We start from the raw sequence: 21,880 nt of genomic DNA on the forward strand, positions 1-21,880 counted from the left end.
ACTGATACTGCCCTTTACATCGAGCTGCCACCTGTGGTGCTTAGCAGAGTACTGAGCATTTGATGATGCTTGCAACTGTTTTTTGAGTGAACGGATTAACTACGGATAAATCTTAAAATTTGGGGAGAATGAGTTTACTAGCTGTCCTTATCCTTAGAAAAGCAATAGTACATATTTAAATTCAAGACCCTCAGGAACACACTATTAATACACTTCCTGTGTTCTTTGGAGAGCTCTCCTTTTCCAAACCCTGGAGCACTGCAGGAACTGCCTAGAATTTCTCAATATTTTTTCCTTTTAACCACTTCTAAAAAACATCAATCTAAAACCCTCTTTCTTTGAGGTACCACCTCACCTAGTAGTGCAATCAGCATTTTTCCACACCCCTGTGTTGTAATTGAAAAAAAAAAACCTCCTTCATGCTTACAAACTCCTTGGTGTCTATGCCTTTCCTAAGGTTACAAATGGGTTCTCTCCTGGAAAAATCAATTGCAGGACTTCTCTATGCAAGACATTTATTGATTTCCATAGCTTGTGAGTTCACAAAATGCCTATAATGTTCATTTAACACCATCAGGTCTTACAATGATGGCTTAAGATGCTTTCCAGATGAAAGTAATGTTCTGGTGGTTTAGGGAGGTTTGAAAAATTATGGGTCAGGTGGGAGTTCTGAGCACCTGAATAGTTTCCTGGCAGGGTAAAAGTTCTAGTACAGAGTGCTTTTATTTTTATTTTATTTTATTTTTTGAGTTGGAGTCTCACTCTGTCGCCCAGACTGTAATGCAGTGACTGCTCCCGGCCACCGCAGCCTCGACCCGCTGGGCTTCGGCGATCCTTCCGCCTCCGCCTTCCAAGTAGCCAGAACTACAGGTGTGCGCTATCACGCCCGGCTAATTTTTTTCGATTTATTGTAAAGATGAAGTTTCACCAAGTTGCCCAGGCGAACCCGCGGGCTCAGGCAATCCACTCACCTCAGCCTCCCAAAGTGCAGGATTACAAGGCTGAGCCACTGAGCCCTGCTGAGTGCTTTTATTTTTTAATAACTGTTTTGATATATGGTCCTAACTATTCTGTTTCACCACCATTACTATAGTCTTTAGAGGAGAAAACATGTCTCCACTCTGGTATGAGTAGAAGTCTTAGACTATTAAAAAAGGGAGATACAAGTTGGGCACAATGGCTCAAGCCTGTAATCCCAGCACATTAGGAGGCGAAAGCAAGAGGATTGTCTCAGCTCAGGGGTTTGAGACCAGCCTGAGCAACATGGCGAGTCCTCGTCTCTACAACAAATAAATAAAAAAAGTTAGCTGGGCGTGGTGGCATATTCCTGTTGTTCCAGCTACTCGGAAGCAGGCAGAAGGATCACCTGAGCCCAGCAGGTTGAGGATGCAGTGGCTGTGAACATACCACTGCACTCCAGCCTGGGTGACAGAGTGAGACTCCAACTCAAAAGAATAAAAAATAAATAAATAAAATAAAATAAAATTTAAAAAGGAAGGCAAATGCAAATGTTTAATTTTTCTTTTTCAGCAGTACTGTTAATGTACTTTTTCTTGTGAATTTTTAAGAGTTTTGTGGGAAACATTTGCTGATACTCTGATACTCCTCTGTAAAGGAATGGTATATGCTTCATTGAACAACTTGTAATTGAGTGTGTGATCAAAACCATGATCTGGAATAATAGTGGGAGAAGGGGTCAAGAAGAAGAGATAGTGATATGACCTATGGAGGACTTTCTGTCACTTTGGGTTACTCTTAGCCTCTTCACAAATACAAAACCTTATTACATATTTTATTAAGTTGAGCAGATGAAAAAAGAAAACCATGTTAGTTTTTTTTTTTTAAAGAACATCCAATGCTCTGTATTTAACCAAGTAAGACAAAATCAACAGTAAAGAATCAAGCCTCATTTTGAATTCAAAGACTGAGTAGGGCCTTTTAGAGCATCTAGGCTGACTCCCTTATTTTACAGATGTGGAGACTAAGGTCCAGGGAGAGTAACTTGACAAGAATCAAAATGTGAGCTGGTGGCAGAGGACTTTAATGTAGATCCTTAGAGTCTACCTTTCTACTAGACCATACATCTCTCTGAGGGTTCAGTTACAAGTCTGACTACTAAGTAGAGGGACACAAATCATCAGGTAAAAGACATGGCAATATGTTTTTTTAATGCCAGATTTTCTTAGAAATAGAGTGAATCTCTTTTGGTAAAAGCATTCAGCATCTCATCTCTTATTGCCTTTTTTTTTCCAATTGATTTCTGATGAAAGTGCTTGCATGTCCTGGCTGTAGGATACTACCAATAGTGAGTTTATGAACAAATTCAGTGAGCTAAAAGAAAGAGTGGGCAGAGAATTCAATTTGTGTGTGGAAGAACATTTGACTTCCCTTTTCTGTAAGTAAGTGACAGGGCAGACGGTTGAGACTTTCCTTGTATGTCATTGACATTGATGGAAATATCTTTCAGCAAACATGTTGTTTTACATTTACATGAAGGAAATTGGTTTGTCTTGGTGACATAATGCTAGTTGTGATAACATGAAAATGTTGCAATGAAAAGTAGGTGAGATGAAGTATGCAGTTTAACAGCAGTGAACAAATCAAAGGTTATTTCATTTACTTTAAAAGTAAAACCTTTACTTTAAAAGTAGAACCTTTCTATATTTTCCTTTTGCCAGGATGGCATCTTGGACTATCTGAAAAAAAAAGATAATATCCTTCTATCTCTTGAACTCCAGAACCTTGCAGTACTTGTTCAATAATTCAAGAATTCAGAAACCTACTTACCTTGCATTTCAATTAGATTCGCTTAGTCACAGCTTCTAACTGAATTTTATTCAATTTTTCTGGCTAGGTACAGAGTTGGATTTTATATTTGCTTTTTGTTTTAATTCCTGAAAAACTTCATTTAAATTTGACTTAAACTTAAAAGCACAATTGGATTAAATTTCAAATAGAATTTTATTTGTCTATAACAGTGAATCAAGAAGACAAAAATCATATGGTTTTCACTCTCAATTAGCTGTTAGGAAAAACTAAATATAAAGTTGTCCTAGTGTCGTTAATGATATTGTCTCTCACATCATTTGAAGAATATGGCTTTATTAGCATACAAACCAAAAAACATCATAGAAAGTCTCCCTATTTCCCACATCTATTATTTACTCAGGATATTCATAGGTGGAATTGATACTGTAACTGTATTTCTTAAGAGCATAAGAATTAAAGTTGCTATTAAATATTAAAGACATCATCTTCACATTAGTGATCAAAACATTTTCATCTGACAGTGCAATTTATTTACAGACAAATCTTAAGAGAGTTTGCATGTTATGAACTTCTTGATAGAGAATCACCCCCTGACTTTGGGGTCATCTATGAATGGTCACAGGCAATAAATAAATGATTGCCCAACTGTAAAATATCATGATTTGAAACATGGATCCAAAAAAATTCAGATGATTAAAATTCTACCTACTATCTTCAAAGTATCATTATATTCTGGCTTTGGTCTGAACACCAAAGATTGTCTCGCTTTATACTTGTTTATGATAGTGATGGTGAAATCAGTGCCTGAAGCAAATGTCCTTGTGTTTCTCAAAAGATTTTAAAATGCACTGTGCATATCAGGCAGTCTGATGCTTTCTGACAGCTTGGAGGAAGTCTATTTGTGTGCAAGTAAATGCAGAAAAGAATTAAACCTAGTACTGCTTAAAAAAAAAAAAAAGAGCCAGTTGGTGTGATTTCTAAATAGGCTGCAATATTTAACCCTTATTACTTCTGTACCCTCTGAGAAGTAAATGTTTGTCTATAAAAAATATTCCTTCTTTTCTGTTTGAGGAATTTGGAAATAAATTGGAAGTGTTTTAGAGCCACATAGTACCATATGTTTTACATGCTCGGCTATAGTGATCTGGCAGGAACTGGAATAGTTAAATAAGTTTCAAAATTACTGAATTCCACTGAGAAATGGGCTCAGGTTAAAGTATAGTTTTTCAATGTAATGAAGAAAGAGAAATCATAATAAATATAATGAAACAAAAATATTTGCTTTTCAACCAAAAACCAACACACAAAAACTTGAAAAAAACATTTTTTAATGATTTTTAATTTTCAGGTAGAAAATATTTGCAATGAGTTAAAATTACAATTGACTTCCAATTTGCAGCATTTGTTTTTACCATATCGCTACATATTATAATAAAGAAGCAATAATAAAGACTGCCTATATAATTTATAATTCTAGACACTTGAATAAAATTTTGTGAAATTCTATTTATATAATGGACTATTAAGTCACTTAATAATCCTTAATGGATATCTGCAATGGTCTTAATTAACATCGTCAAGAAACTAAACAAAAACCCACCAAAAAAAAAATTCAAGTAAAACACTTTCCAAAGCACTGAGAAAGTTGGTGAAAATTGCTAGTCAGAATACTGAGAGCACTAGATATTTCTGTGGTGGGACCCATTTTGTAGTGGGTCCCATTAATTGTGACTCAGGAAGACCTGAAATTCACAAAATTTTTTATGTCATTGAATTATAATGTTAGTGGAAATATCATGTGAGATGAAAATGAACATATTTTAGTTGTAAACTATATTACTTAAGTTACTTTTCACCATTAAAGAATACTTATTTATATACTTTTTTGAAATTTGTTCTAATGCCTACAATTCCTACATTTTTGAAAATGTATGAACTTTAAATCTAAGTGCCAGAGTTTGGGGTATTTAATTCTATCTTTGAGGATGTTGGTTTGCAAGAAATAATGGCAATTAATATTATGCTTAGCTAATTTTTCCAACATAGCCTGTCCTATTTCCCCACTCCCCAAAGATGCTGTTCCTCATCTTCTTGCTATCTGAGTTTCTACAGTTTTCTGTTTCTGTGACAACCATCATTTTAGCTTGGAGAGAGTACATATTTCAGCCATATATGTATATGCATCTTCAGATATATACTTCAAGAACTCTACTTACCAAAAGAATTGATGATTACATGGCTCAATATGGTGGTCATTAATAAGTGTTATAATGAAATGCTGTGTTAAAATCATAGCATAGCACATAGCGCATAGCACATAGATGTCATACATTGGCCTAGAATTTTTTAAATAGATGTAAACTAGAGAGGCTGTAAAAGGAAACCTAGAAAGTAAGATTGGCTAAGTATTTATAAATTCTAATACGAAAACTTATATATTTAAAAATGCGTCTCAATACAAGATTATAAAATGTTTCTATGAAAAATTAAAGATGAAGGGAATCCAAAAAGATAAACACAGCCTACATAAACATCGCTATTTTCAACAGAATAGCTCTTAATTCTTAAGTGTTCACTGGCTTTGGAGTGAGAATATGAAAATGGATGACTACAATACAATTGCAATTATTTCAGACTTCTTAATGGCTGGGGCTATGTACTATATTCCCCCCACATTGCTTAATGGAAATAATCAGAATAGCAAGCTTTATTGAGCATTTTATCCATTTGCCAGGCATTGTGCTCAATGCTTTAGACAGATTATTTCATGTAAGTCTCCTGACTTTAGGTTCTAAATAAGTTTATTTTTGATTGACATGTTCATGATTTTTTATTAAAAAAGACTCAATTGATCAAATGCTTTCTATCATTCTAAACATGACGAGTCAGCCGAAATAGGTTAATTGTATAAAAATTAATTAAGATAGTTGAATACAGTTAGAGCCTCCTTTAACTGGTACAGATGCATGGAAAAAAAGTTTTCATATCAGATGTTCATGAAGATTTTAATTTACGCATACAATATTGCCAGTAGGAAGTAGATTACTCCTCAAACTCCCCATAAAGTTTCATCAACCTATAAATTCATTAGTCAATTTAGAATTCAGTATTAGAGTATAGAAATATTTAGAATCAATGTATTTAATATTTATTTCTTTCAAAAGCTGAAATGTGTAAAAAAAAAGTTTTGGCTTTAAGGATGATTTATGCAGTGACTTTTCTTATGGTGAAATATTGTAGAACCTATGTACCATGCAATTGGTTAAGTAATTTCTGGGACACTCATATAATAATTTACCACATAGCCAATAAAAACAGCTGAATAAATGTATTAACGTAAGATTATATTCACATTAGCCAAGAAGTTCGCAAAATTATATTAATTTCATTGATTTTTATAAAATTTTAAATATGAGGTATAACAAGATGCAGAAGGAAAAAGAGAAACATTTTCTATACATGATAACATTCTATGGATGGTAGAATAATGGGTGATTTTTGTTATCTATATATTTTTTGTTATTTATTTTTATAAATTTTAGTCTAACAAAGCTTTTTATTTTAATTCATTAAAATAGCTTTCTAGTATTTTCCACTAATATAATTATTGCTTTTATGGCATGCTTTTAGATACACCTTAGAATAAATCTCTAAAAGTCAAAATCATGGTTCAAAAGTTATTATTTTAATTGCCCTCTAGAAAACTTTAGCAATTTATATGCCCACTTCTAACATTTGTGTGCCTATTTCCCCAACACCTTGCCAAAACTGGCTATTTTCTTTCTCTCTCTGCATGTCTCTGTCTCTCTCTTCTTCTCTCTCTCCCTCTGTCCCTCTTTCTGTCTCTGTCTCTCTCTCTCCTGTATGTGTATATATTAAACATACCCATACATTATACATATATACACACACAGATAGACATACATGCAGACACGTTGCCCAGTATGATATGCGAAAACATACTCATTGGTGTCTTTCATTGTGTGATTATAAATACTTGTGAACATTATACACATACACATACATACATTGGCCAATATTATAGGTGAAAACATTCCGTTGGTGTCTTCACTGGAATTTCTCTGAATTCTAAGAAGCTACTTATTTATATATGTAATTATTTGCCATGCGTATTTGTGTGTGTATGTAAATTTCCTACCCAGGTTCTTTTCTGTTATGATGGTGATTTTCTTTTTTATTGTTTTATAATATTAAGGATTAGATGAATGCATTCACAATAATATCTTTCTTATTTTGTTATTTGTGTTTTAACTCTGTTTATATTTGCCAGAAAAATACACTAGTCAAATATTTCATGAATGTGGCCTTTATACTTAAGCAAACTTTCTTTTCTTCCCAAGATCAATTGCATACAAATAATTCTTCCATAACTTTTATAAATTTCTATATATATTTCAACCTTTAGTCCATTTGAAAACTATGTTGGCATATGGTGTAAAATTTAAAGATAATTTTCCAGTTTTCCTAAAATCATATGTTGAACAATACAGTATTTCTTATTGATTTGTAATACTGTTCTTAAGCTAAATTATGATATGTAGTGTGATCAGTGTTTGTGGTTTTCTTTCTATTTCAACATTTAGAAAGTTATTTCTAAACCAATACTAGTGTTATATTATAAATCTGTAGGAAATTTCCATTATCTCTCATGGGATTCTCAAATTTCCCTAACTCACTACTATGAACAAAACCACAATACACCTCCATTCTCTTAAAGACTCACATGTCATCTCATGTGATTATTATTCACATTTTCGGAGAATGCTGTTAAGTTATGAAACAAATCATTAATGTCATCAGAATTACATTAAATGTGTAGATTAATTTAGGTTATACATTAGATATCTTTTCATATTTAACTATTTTATGCAAAGTAGAATTCTGTGTTTTTCTTCTTGCACTGCATATTCCTTGCTGAGTCCCTAAGTTTTAAAGATTTTTGTGCTTCTTACAAATTTCTAATTATATGTTAGGTTTTCTAACTATATTTTCTAACAAATTTTTTGGTACAGTTTTTGTTAATGGAGTTTTTGTTAATGGTAAGAGTCTATTACAATTCTATTCATGGAGAACGAATGGACCACACTGAGTATTCAAGACCACACTGAAGATGCACTGCAGTATACAGGCAGTCGGAAAAGCATGTTCTTGCTTCAAGGAACACTCTAGTTGGGAACTTCAGGCAAATGACATAAGAAATACTTTATCATAAATTAATAAGCTACCTTTCCATTAAGAATTTCTAAATAAGAATAATGTATAAATTTAAATCCAATTTTTAATAGTAGATATCAAGATAATCCTATCTTGACCTTTTAATGTGATGAACTGAAAAATACCTTTCCTAATATAAAACGATTGCTACTTTTGACTCTATTTCATCATAAAGTAATTTATTTAATCTCTCATAAGTATCTGATTTAGTCTGGCAATGTATGTACATTAAGGGACTTTTTAAAATATTCAAGATTATTTAAAAATTTATTTTGAAGCATATTTCAAAATATATTTCAAGTTCACACATAAGTAAAGATAAGATTGAAATTGGGCAATGAAACACTACCAGCAATCCTTGTGGGTTTGAGTCTTCATTTTAATTTTGAATGCTTTTGAAGCATCATTTCATTTAATCCTGAGAAAAAAACATGTGATATGAGTGGGAGGGGTAGTCACAGTAAGGTTTATTCTTATGTTACAGATGAGGAAACTGAAAAGCAAAAAGAATAAGTAATTTGCCTAATTTCACACAGCTTCTAAGTGCTGGAGCTAAAATTTAAAATTAGCTCAAACTCCAGAGCTTGCACTGTTGATCACTCTATTATGTTATAAATTCTATAAGAAAATAGAAATGATTATTTACCTCCATGCCATACAACATATAAGTGTTTTCAAAATCCTTAATTTAAAAAAACTGCATTGAATATGTGACTCTTTAGTTCTCATCTGCATTAATATTAGTTAGAATAAAATGAAAGTACCACTGATAATAATAGAGATTGAGAATCTGATCAAATTTAATTCTTCTATGCAGATTGCCATTAACATTAATTTCGTTAAATGCTTTGTCAGCATAGCCACATTCATTTATTTCCTCATGTCCCTGCCTTTAGTACCTCCAATAACTGAAGGAATATAAATTCTTTACATATGTCAAGAATCTATTACACTTATATTCATAGAGAATGAATGGACCACGCTGAGTGTTCAAGACTACATTGAAGATGCATTTCAGCATACACGCAGTCTGAGAAGCATGTTTTTGCCCCAAGGAACACTCTAGTTGGGAACTTCAGGCAAATGACATGAAACCATACTGAGAAATATAATTTCAACTAGTACATTGTATAGATTGGAGAAGAATTAAATGTTATGACTGGAAAACTTCAGATAGGAGAGAGTACAGCATTAAATGGAGGCAGGTTTGGGAGGTGCTGGGATTTAAATTCATTGTTTAATCAAAAATGTTTATGACAACTAAGAGCTGACTCTCAGTTTTAGGTAGTCCAAACAAACAAGCAAACAACAACTGCTAGCAACTGTAGGTTTTCAAGGATTTCTGTCCTATAAAACAAAACTCATTGCATTCTCTCTATTTTCCACTTAGTAAGGAGTAGTAAAAGGGTAAAGGCATTGCTTGAAATGAAAGAAGAAAAAGCAAGAAGCATTAGCGTTCAGAATATAGAGAGATTGAAATAATAGTTGACAGAGCCTCTTTTACCTTCCTTACAAATGTGTTAAATGATGAAGTAATCACTTCATTTATTTAAAAAAATCTCTTCAAATGGTAAAATAGGATAAAAGAATGACATTGCTCTGTTTAGCATCTCACATTCTGTAACTGCAGATTTAACTTTAGATTCATGTTCATTTCTTTGTAGTGAATTTTTGTTTTGATAGTCTCCATCTGGCATTAATCCTCATTCTTTCTGTAATCTCATTACCAGACATGAATCAAAGAATACAGCTGGCTCTTCTATCTTAAAAGGCTGTGAGAAATTACCTTTCTAAAATCCAGCGTTTTTAAAATTTAAATTAACTATTTAAGATAAAAGAGAAAGAATTCATTCAGTATTATGACCAACCAAGGTGTGTCAACATAGTCACATTCATTTATTTGCTCTTACTGGTAATATATAACTACATCCATCATTTAATTTCATTTCTTTTACTAGTAATACTTGGCATTTGTCCTAGCAGCTCTTTAAAATAGTCAGTTAATGGTCATGGTTATATTAGTTAAGACTTTTTATTGCAAATGACAAAGACCCTACACAATTTAACTTAAACAAAAAGAGATATCCTAGCTTATGTAACCAAGAGAGTCAGGGGTAGTTCAAATGAGGCAAAAATGGATTTGGGGCTCAAGTGACAACTTCAGTACTCTCTGTCTCCACTATTACTTGACTCTCTTTTTACCACAGGTGGGACTCATTTTCTCCTACTGCATATGGAATTATGGGTTTCCCAGATATCTGTCGAAGATGTCTGGCTGTATATAGACATACACACTCTCCTAGCATTATGATCTTGAAGGCAAGAAGGTGTCTCTCCCATCCTGGTTCCAACAGTTTAGATCTCAAGGACTATCTCAGAGTGTTAAGTACGTGTCCATCTATGTTCAGATCCAGTTTCTGTCAAGTTGCATTTCCCAGCTTCCATGCCTACTGCCTTCCAGATGGTTCAGCGAATAAAAGGCACTGGTGGGACAGTGGAGGGGAAGAGTGAGGGATACACCAGAATATTCCTACCAAACTATGCATGTCTTAGGTGATATTTCCAGGGGCTGTCATGTCTTCTCATGGCCCAGACCTTGCTAATTTTCTTACTTTTGTGGTTCCAGCCCTCATGTAGTTACTCTTCAGGGATTTGGGTCCCAATCAGGCAGCACCAACTCTTGAGCTTTGGTAACTTACATCATCTACTCCTCTGTGTCTCTATCCTGAGGGGTATCAGTAATAGTAGGCATCTTCTTACTGTTGTTGAGTTTCTTTGTTTTTCCTGTTTGTTTGGCATTTCAGCTCTTTCAAAAGCAATGTAATTACTTCCTGGTATGAAATTCCTTTCATTAAACCACCTGGCATAGACTCCATTTTCTAAACTGGACCTTGATTGACAACTTCATCATGGGTTACATACCCTTCCCTGAACCAATCTCTGAGGCCAATGGATAAAGTTTTTTGGTTGTCTATGTCCTCTTCATTTCTTCATTCCTATGGTAATACGAAAGAAGATATACAGTATATTACTAGAAAAAAAGGAAGAAAAACATGTTGGGCCACTAATAGCCATGGATATCATATTAGTAATTTATTTTGATCTCATAGTTTATAAACACAAAAAAGATCTAAATTAATTTTTTAAAAACAGAATGTGCAATAAAATTACTCATAAGTGAAGAGTGAAAATGATTCATAGCCATTGATTTTTAAATTTGTAACTCTTCTATCACATTTTGTTCTATTTTTTTCTTTTCCTGGTTTGTAAACAGAACTAATATATTGAAGATCTGTTGTGAGTCACATGCTGTAAAATACAATAAACAAGTTGCCTTGTTAATCTTTACTTCAAAGTATAAAATCGGAGCTTATATGTTCATTTGACAGATGAAGAAACTGAAATTAAGTAATTTGCTCAAAATCACAGAGGTAAGAGATTTCAGAATTATGTTCATGTCTGTATTTTGGTACTCCTGAGCTAAAGAACTCTCTATTTACATTATCTTACCACTAATATTTCTTGTTTGAACTGCATTGAATCTGCATTTCTCTCATCATATTTTTAGAAATCTACACTCAGGACTCATTAAGAATTTACCTTATGGTAAAATTACTTTATTATAAAGTCATCTATTATGAAGTCTGTTTACAATAAACTTCTTTTTTTAGATTGGAAAATATAATTTATTTAGAAAGTAGATTAGAGAGAGAGAAAAAACGATTCACCTCCCCAAGGTGGGGAGCAGGGTAGGTCATAGCTTCTATAGATAGGCTTCTTTAATAAACTCTCATGTGCTATCCAGAATGGATCCTTTTTTCTTTTATCTACACTTTGTACTTGACATTGGTATAATGTGCTCTGTAGTGTTACCAAACAGACCAATTTGGGGTCAGACTATTACATGATTGTATTTATCCTTTCTGTCTGCCACAGTATGCAATGTTTCTTAAGTGTACTGAATGTATTTAAACATGTAGTAAGTACTTATTAACTGTTGGACACTTTCTACAGGGGAATATTCGGGATACTCAACATCTTATTGTGGCACAGAAGATAAAGATTTTTTATATTTTTATCAGAAAGTCTGTGATTTATTTCTCACTTTTAAAGAGAATGAATGTTGTCAGAGTAGTCCTAGCAGCAGTCAAGACCTCATTTGGGCATTTCTACTCTTTTGGACAAAAACTGTGTGGTTTCCATGGGGGAAATGCCTATTATAATAAGATAGGCTGTTTCATTCGCTAAAAGATGAGCTAACTAATACTATAAAGACCTCCCTCTTTTCTTTCTATCAGTGGTTATTACTTTTTCTTTTTTAGGTTTGATTTTCATTTTCTCAAGCTGAACATGAAAGTACACTGACTAACGTAGACTGCAGTTTAGCTGTGTCCCTAGGACCATCTGTAAGAATTTCCTGGGAATTTGATCAATTCTAGAAGCAATTGTCTGTCTTTGTGAGATTTAGGAGCTCTGCAATCAATTTTACATTTAAAAGTTGATTTTTGTTCTTTAAAAATTGTGAACCTAATGTCCAAAAGCCATTCTGAACTTTAAAACCGATTTCCCTAAATGCTTTTCTTTTATGTAAACACACATTATTAGAAGCCTAAATATCATCATATCCCAGAATTTGTTTATTGTTTCTTTCTTTGTTTTTGGTTTGACTCTTCCTCTCTTCTTCCCCTCTGTCCTTCATTCATATCACTTACGTCTGTAGATAACTCTTGTTGCTAACTTGGTTTATAGTCCTTCATATTTTTTCAATATTATATAATCATTGATAAACACATACATTTTCTCATGAAGTTTTTGGTCAAAAATAGTCATACTATATACATTTTCTTCATCTTGATTTTATCATTGAACAGCATCTTAAGGAAGTTCCCCCAAGCTATTTGTCATAGCTCTATTTGATTCTTTTATTAACTACATACTATTTCAAGGATTGGCTATATAAGTGTTTAGTATATCTTCCCCTATGGGTGTTCATTTGTTTCAGAATAGTTTATATGTTACTAAACAAGATTCTAAAACATGTTCTTTTAAAAATGTCCTAATACACCAGTGCTTTACTTTTTATGCAATAGATTCCTAACAGTGGGAGTGCTGATTTACTAGATATTAGCATATTGCTTTTTTCAAAAGGCAGCAAAATACACACTGCTACCAGTTTTGCGTAAGTTATACTTTTTTCTGTAAGTCCCAAGCAATAGGTATATGTTTAATAATTCAACAAAATAAAGCTCTTGCCTTCCTGATTTGTCCATTAGTAGTGAAGATGGATAATAAACAGGTAAATAACACTACAATGTCACAAATATGCTTGAAGAAAAATAAAGTAGAGGTAGGGAAAAGAATTTTTAAAAATATCATCAGAAAACACCTCTCCAAAGAGACAATGTTTTGGTACAGGCTTGATAAACTGAGTGAGTGGGCCATGTTACATCTGGGTGAGGAGGAGGCTTCCAGAGAGAAAGAATAGCAAATTAGATGTTGGAAAAGAGCTTGATGCTAGTGTGGAGACCAGATGGGAAGTTGCTGTGGGATAGTGAAAGTGAGAGACATGGGGCTTGGCCTAAGGCAGCAGCAGTAGAGCTGATGAGAAGTGGTCAGATTCGAGATACATCTAGAAGGCAGAGCTGGCTGAAGATGCCAACTGTTTGACTGTGGGGTGGGAGAGAAAGAGATGAACATGATTCATCCCTAGGCTTTTTTAAAATAAACTTTTTATTTTAGAATAATTTTAGAGTTTTGAAAAAAATGCAAAAATAGTACAGAGTTCCCATGAAGTCTTTGCTCAGCTTCCTCCAATGTTAACCTCTTATATAACCATGGCACATTTGTCAAAACAAAGGAATTCGAGCTGGTATAGCACTATTAATCAAAATATAGACTCTTCACATTTCACACTTTATTCACAAATAGGACATTACTGATCTAGAATTCAATCATGGATATCACATTGAATTTAGTCATCATATCTCCTCGATCTCTGATAGTTCCTCAGTCTTTCCTTATTTTTCACGACCATGATTTTTTAAGAAGAGCATTAGTTAGATTTTTGTAGGCTATTCCTCAATCTTAGTTTTTTTCTGATGTTTTCTTATTAGATTGGGGGTCTGAACTTTTGGGAAGATTATCACAGAAGTAAAGTGTTCTTATTAAATCATATCAGGGAGTACATAATATCAACACAATGAATCATTGTCAATATTAATGTTAGTCAATTAGTTGAGATAATATCTGCCAGTTTTCTATAATATTACCGTTTTTATTTTTCCATAATAACTTTTTTAGAAATAACTCACTAAATCCAGCTTACATTCGAGGTGGAGGGGAGGTGGGGACCAACCTCTACTTCTTGAAAGGGGAATAACTATACATGTTATTTGGAAACCTCTTACAAAGAAGATTGTTTTTCTCCCTCATTTATTTGTTATTCAGTAATTTAGTTTATTAGTATTGACTCATAAATATTCATTTTATTCTTGGGGTTATAATCTAATAGTGTCATTAATTTTGTTGCTTAAATTATTCCAACTTTGACCATGGAGAGCTCTTTCATGTTGACTGTGTCCTTTTGACATGCATGTGACTGTCTTACTTTTTTTTTTTCTTCTTTCTTATTTTCTGGCATTACACAAATGTTTCAGGTTCATCTTGTATTTTCTCTGCCTCAGCCCTAGACTCAGCCATTTCTCAAAGGAGCTAGGTTTATAATTGGGTGAAGAAATATCAGAACTAAATCTATCAAAGGATGTAGAGTTCAGGAATAATGGAAGAAATTAGACAAAGAGGTTGAGAAAGGGCAATACATGGGGTAGGAGATAAAGTAGGAGTATGTAGTATTCTAGAAGCCTAGTGAAGAAACATTTCAAGAAAAGGAAAGTGATTATCTGAGTCAAAGCTGTTGAGAGATTGAGAAAGATAATGGCTAAGAATTTGTCACTGGATTCGGCAATATTCAAAAGTTTGCAGCTGACTTTGACCAGTGTTATTTCAGTAGAGTTGTGGAAATAAATCCTAATTTGGGGGTGTTCAATATAGAGTTGCAGCTGAGGAATGGAGAATGCACTCTTGAAAAGTTTTGTTATAAAATGAAGCAGAGAACTAGGGTGATAGCAAGATGGGAAGCTGATATAAAAGAAAAAGAATTTTAAGATGGAGACATTGTAACATTTGCATATGAATGGGGAAATCCAGTAAAACGGAAAATAAATAACAGAGAGAAGGTATAACTGAAGTAGCGAAAACCTAAGTTGGTGAGAGGAAATGGAATCTAAGGCTGAAGAAAAAGGATTGACTTTAAGTAGAAGAAAGAAGCTTCTTTGTCATAACAGGATTGAAAGCAGACTATATGAGAACAAAGGTAAAGTGCGTAGAGGATATGGTGGTAGGAAAGGGAGGAAATTTAATTGTGTCTCTATCCATTTTCTTAGAAACAATATCATAAACTGAGAATGAGAGATGGGAAGGAATATGACAGTGGTGAAAAAAGGCAAAGCCACCTCTTAGAATGGGATCATGGAGATGAGCCATAAATTAACAAGGGAAATGCGATAAGATTTCCAGGCACTACTGGGGACCCATTTAAGTTTGTGGTCGTATATCAAAAGTTATATCAATAACACAATATCCTACAGTTCCTAATATTCTCTAGTCACAGTCCTGTTCAGCTACTAGAGCCAGGTTCATAGCATGAGGAGAGCTGAATTTAACATGAGGTGTGTACGTGTGTGTGTGTGTGTGTGTGTGTGTGTGTGTGTGTATGTGTGTGTGTGTGTGTGTTGTTTGTTTGGTTTTTTTTAGTCTGAGTCTTACTCTGTGGCCCAGGCTGTAATACAGTGGCATGCTCATGGCCACCACAGTCTCAACCTACTGGTCTCAGGTGAACCTTCCATCTCAGTCCTCCAAGTAGCTGGAACTACAGGCCCCCACCATCACACCTGGCCTGGCTAATTTTTTTTTTTAATTGTAGAGATGAGGTCTTGCTAAATTGTCCAGGCTGGTCTCGAACCCCTGGGCTCAGGCAATTCTCTCTCCTACGCCCCCTAAGTGCTGGGATTACAGACTTGAGACAGTGCACCCAACTCAGGAGAATTTTTCACACTAGGTTGAGGAAGAGAGAGTAAAAGACCTTAGAGAAAAGTGTATATGCAAGAGAGAGATTACCATGATGGCAAATGGACTCTAAATTGGGTATATGGGGAAATGTGAACATTAGAGGAATGAGTAAAAAATGTGTAGACATCAAGAAAAATTTTTATTGGTGAAGTATAGATGTAAACAATGTGGAACTCTTTATTGTAAAGGTTCTCTAAGCCTTTTATACACCCTATTGATCCTATTTGCCCTTTCTAGTAGTAGAACTTGAAACACACTTTCCAGTCCCTTCTGTTGTAATCCATCTAACTTGCACCTCTTCTAGGACCAGTCTTACTAATTTACAGTTTTCTAGAGAATCATCTACTTCCTTAGGTTTTAAAATTTATATCTAAATTGTCATCTAGGTTCTCTTATCATTCTTGAAAATGCTCAGTAATTGTAATGTCTTGTCATTCAATTGTTTATTCACTTTTGAACACAGGAGATTGAATGGAAGAATCCCATGGAATCATCTGATCAATAAATGGCCCAACTAAGATCAATTTTGTTATGATAGCTCTTGTCCACTTTATTAAAATAGAATGACTAGCTGGGCTCAGTGGCTCAGCCTGTAATCCCAGCGCTTTGGGAGGCTGAGGTAAGTGGATTGCCTGGGCCCATGGGTTCGAGACCCGCCTGGGCAACTTGGCGAGACCTCATCTCTACAACAAATCAAAAATTAACCAGGCGTGGTAGCACGTGCCTGTAGTTCCAGCTACTTGGAAGGCTGAGACAGAAGGATCACCGGAGCCCAGCAGGTCGAGGCTGCAGTGGTCAGGAGCTGCCACTGCACTCCAACAAAAAAATAGAAAGACTAAGTGCCATCATAATTCTAGAAATCTTTTTTTTTGCCATGTGATACTGTTATTTATATTTCAACACATTTTTTTAAAATGGAAATTCATTCTTATTGTTTGGGGTAAATGAATGGATTAAAGGCTATATATATTTTTGATGGTTGATCTTAAGCATGTGTATGAAGGTACAAAATTGAAGTAGTATTGTTATTTAAAAATAATTCTAAATAGAATTAATGTGACTGTCAGTGGGGTTTCTTCTCTTAAAAAGATAGGGTCAAACTCTACATGGCACATTGCTCTCTCCTGCTAGATTTTTTTTTTTTGCCCTGGGCCTTTTGCTCCTGTCAGGAAGCTTTCCTTCAGAGTAAATGATACTTTTGCAGGTTGCTGGAGTATTAATTATGCAATGCTGTATTTTGAGATGAAATTGCAAATACAATTAAACCGTTAGACTAAACCTAAAAGTTTTATTATCACTTTAAAAACATCAAACAACTTTTCCACTTGTGTTCGTAGACCGATATTCCCTTTTAATGCATTGAAACTGTGATGTGAGCCAGGATTTCAGACATCCAGAGGTCATAAGCTTAGAGGTCTCAAATTCTGTGATTATAGGATGAACAAGTTTATTCTCAGAACCCCAGCATTTGCAAGAAAGAGTTTTTTTTAAAGGGGCAGAACAAAATGACAGTGTTTTAAACAGGCTATATTTCCTTGTAGCTAAATATTGAGTCATTTATTAAAAATAATATAGGCTGATTTTAAAGCAGAGTCAATGCTATCACTGGGATGTGACCTTTGGTGATCTCAGTGCAGACTATTGATTGAAACATGCCAGTGAGTGCTAAGTGCCTCATTGACCTACTAAAGCTGTTCTTCTAGAGAAAATTTTGACAAACATGGAAGAGTGTCTTGACCCTTGCCGCTCAAGATGGTGGCTGTGATTTGTAGGATGATTTGCAGTAATGTTTATGGGCAGCCAGGATGCCAAGGTGTCTTGAACAAAGAAAAGTTGTCTTCACCTTTCCCTCCAGCACTGTAATATTAAAGGAATTGCACAAGTTAAAAAACTGGTTCTTGAGGACTTTCTCAACTTTTCTGCATAAGTTAAAAAACTAGTTCTTGAGGACTTCTCAATTAAACCCCTAATATTAGAAAAGAGCTGATACGAATCGTGTTAGAGGCGCATTTATAAGTAATGATATAGGTTATGTCAATTTCATTTTTCATAGAACCCATAATCAGACATTTGACACTGGGATTTTTTACATAAACATAACATAGTCATTTAAGGACATATAATGTTACATTTACATGAATATACATGTTTCCGATCTTCTACAAGAAACAAAAAAGTGTCACCCTCCTCAAACATTTTTCATAATGCCTGAGATGATTATATTTGTTCACAAATGAATCTTAGATGTCATAAACCCAACCACATGACACTCATAGGTGGTATAAAGGGCTGTGCTGGGGCTATCCAACTCAGTTTTGATCACCTCATAAAGGACAGGATTCCAGGCAAAGTGACTGCTTCCACTGAACTTGTGCAGACCACTACTGATGCGCCTAGAGGATTTGCAAGGGAAGAGCAACAGTCCCTACATATTCCTGAGGTGCATCATTTGGGGATCATTCCTTACAAATTTGCCTCAGAGTGAGTGCTATAGGTCTTAGCATCACAGCTATTTAAATTCTCTCTCCTGTGTGTGCTTACACACTGTTCAAACACAGTCTCTCACACTCAGTGTTCCCAAGTCACATCCATTCAGCTAAGATGCTAGATTGGAATGATTTCCAGTATAAACTGCTGTACACAGAGCAGGCATTGAACTCATGATGCCCAATACTTGAATCTTTGCATTGTATATGACTTCACTTAAATTCCTTCTTCTTCCTTAATTTTTTTTTTTTTTTTAGAGACAGGGTCTCACTGTGTTACCAGGGTAATCTTGAACTCCTGAACTCAAGCGATCCTCCTGTCTCAGCCTCCTGAGCAGCTACAGGTGCATTCCACCACGCCCATCAACTCCTTCTTCCATTTTGGTAGACTCCCCTAGTGGCTCCACTGACCTCAGTTAGGGTTAATTTTATTCACATTTGTTTTTATATCCTTGACCTTCAAAAAGGTTAGAGTTTGAGTGCTTTTTTCTATTGCCAAGGGTAATTTTGCCTCGGTCTAAATTACAGGTAATTCAATTTCGATCACTAGATTGCTCAATACTTTTCCTTTTCTCCATAGACTATCTAATGCCTAAAAAATGTCTTTTATTGATTTTGTTGTAAAATACAATTATGATTTTTGTTTCAATTTTAATAACTAGTAGTTAAAAATAGCTACTCTCTTTCTTCAGATTTAGCTACAGGTCAAAAAATAGTCAGTGTGCTTATTTGTAAAATAGGGAACTTGAACCAAATAGCAGTTTCTCATTTTTTTCTAGCAACTAAAACTTTTAATCTTATTTTAAGGATAAAGTTTTAAATGATGCCTTCATAAGTAAAAATGACATTTAAATAAAAGGGAATTTATTTTAATTAATAAGAAAATTTGAGTTCAAATTATGAATGATATTTATAAACCTAATTCAGCATCTAATTTTTTTGGTTTAGTTGCAAATAATTTTTAATATCTATATTCAATGAACAGTTAACAGATCTCAAACAGAGATCTCTTAGTATACTTGCTTGCTTGTTGGTTTTTAATTCCTTGGATTGTAATCTGAGGATATTCCTCCTTAACAGAGAAAACAGGAAAAGCTATATTCTTATAAACGTTCTTCAAAATGTGTGCAGTGGGTTATTCCAGTTCCTTCCTCTGTGATCTCTAGCGTGAGCCATCATTTGAATGTGTAATGTTCTTAATAAATGTTAAGATATTTACAATTATACTTGAAATTGTACAAGATGGTGACTATAGTATTCTTGAAAAATGTAAAAGCAGTTGAATTTGTATGTTTTCTCCACAAAAAAATGAAAACTATATAAGATAATTTATTTGTTGTTAATGAGCTGGAGTTGATTGTTTCACAACATATGTACTTCAAAACATCATGTTGTAAATGATAAAAACATACAATGTCATCTGTCAATTAAAAAATTTTAAAAAATAATCAGATTGAATTTTGAATAAATTTTTCTGAGATTCATTATTTGTTACTCATTTAAGTTTTTCTGCTTAATCTGGGGTTCCTCAGAACCAAACTGAACTCAATAACCTCTACTAACTTTGTAATGCTAGTCACAATTTGATATTTCTGTGCTATTGTTGTACAGATATCCTAGTTTGTTCCAAATCTTTACCTTAGCATACCCATCCATAAAGTCTAAAGGCAAAAGAGCTCCTGGAGACATAATCTTTCTGGGAATCTTTTTTTCTTAAAGATTTTGACATTTTGTTTGTTTAAATGTTAGCTTAAGACGCTTGCTTAGAGTGTTTCTCTATTCAAGTAACACGTGCAACATTTCTACACTAGCTATTGTCTTTGGTTATGAGCGGCGATAGTTCTGTTGGTCTAGCATGGAAACACAATAAATGAATAAATTTATCTCATTTTTTAAAATATTACATTTTTATATGGACAGAGTAGTTAGTATATGAGTGAAAAATTCATTTATAATAAAAAAGGGGTTATATACATTTTAGTCTGGGTAAATAAAAAAGTAAATATTTTTATTTTTATTTTATTTTGTTTTATTTTTTGAGTTGGAGTCTCACTCTGTTGCCCAGACTGTAATGCAGTGGCTGCTCCTGACCACTGCAGCCTCGACCTGCTGCGCTCCGACCATCCTTCTGCTCTCCAAGTAGCTGGAACTACCGGCGCGCACTACTACGCCTGGCTAATTTTTTGATTTATTGTAGAGATGAGGTCTTACCAAGTTGCCTGGGTGGGTCTCGAACCCGGGGGCTCGGGCAAGCCGCTCACCTCGGCCTCCCAAAGTGTGGGATTAGGCTGAGCCACCGAACCCGGGCATAAGTACATATTTTTGTTACCAAGATTTCATCATCTCTTTAAATTGATCTGCTAATCATTTTTATTTATGGCATTGTAAAAAAAAAAAAAAGATTTTTGTTAAAGCATGTATATTTTAAAGAATATTTTATTTTCTTAAAACTTGTTAGCCAAAAACCTGAATATATAAATGTTTGAATTAACTTTAGAATTAAATAATTTTCTTTAAGCAAATCAAATAAATCAAGAAACATTACAAACATTTATTGTGATTTTTATAAACTATCAAAAGCTACAACATTTTTGCTGACTTTCCTGGATTTTTGTGGGTCTTTTAAAGGTATGAACCGCCACTAGAAAATTAAGACTGGTGTAATGCTGATTAATAAAATCTATATATCTGTAACTTCTTGTCCAAAATACTATCTACTGCTTGAAAACAAGTAAATAGATGAAGTAAGGTGTGTATGAATCATTAGAAACTTACTACATTGTTCTAGAAAGAATATTATTTCTTCATTGTTATACATAGTATGATTATTCAGTTCTAACAGTCAATGCCTTACTTATTTTCTCCTGTATAATATTGTTCACACCTTTAGTATATTTTATACTTTTGAAGTAAAACCTTAGTAACATGTGGAAACTTTTTTTTTTAAGGGAAGAATAAGGAAATATCAACAGACTGAAAAAATGTTTTCAAAGGCATAGAGTCTTCAGGAAGATACTGAAGTTCTGAGATCTCAAGGTTAGCGGTTTATATATTATTATTTTCATGCTTTTACAGATTTGAGGTATACTCTGTGCAACTGTTCCAAGTTGTTACTGCTAATGTGTAATTGGATAATAAGGAAAAATGTTGTTACTTAAAATGCATATTTTTAACGAAATCCTCAAGATTTGTAAAAACCCACTTATACCAAAAATGTACTATTTAGTTACATTAGGAGTGGTTGAAAGAAAATATTGTTTTAA

The 21,880-nt window shown here is 33.9% G+C and overlaps 1 long non-coding RNA gene across 1 annotated transcript in view; it reads left to right on the top strand.

The window, feature by feature from the left end:
* The window catches only part of LOC110595778, a 40,259-nt gene extending 18,604 nt beyond the window's left edge, over window positions 1-21,655 (top strand). The window contains exon 3 of the long non-coding RNA XR_002482059.1: window positions 21,566-21,655. This is a non-coding gene — a long non-coding RNA (uncharacterized LOC110595778). The remainder of the gene's footprint in view (window positions 1-21,565) is intronic.
* Window positions 21,656-21,880: the final 225 nt, after the last annotated feature.

This window comes from Carlito syrichta, unplaced genomic scaffold, assembly GCF_000164805.1.
Source record: "Carlito syrichta isolate Samal-C Ts95f unplaced genomic scaffold, Tarsius_syrichta-2.0.1 Scaffold304334, whole genome shotgun sequence".
Lineage (NCBI taxonomy): Eukaryota > Metazoa > Chordata > Mammalia > Primates > Tarsiidae > Carlito > Carlito syrichta.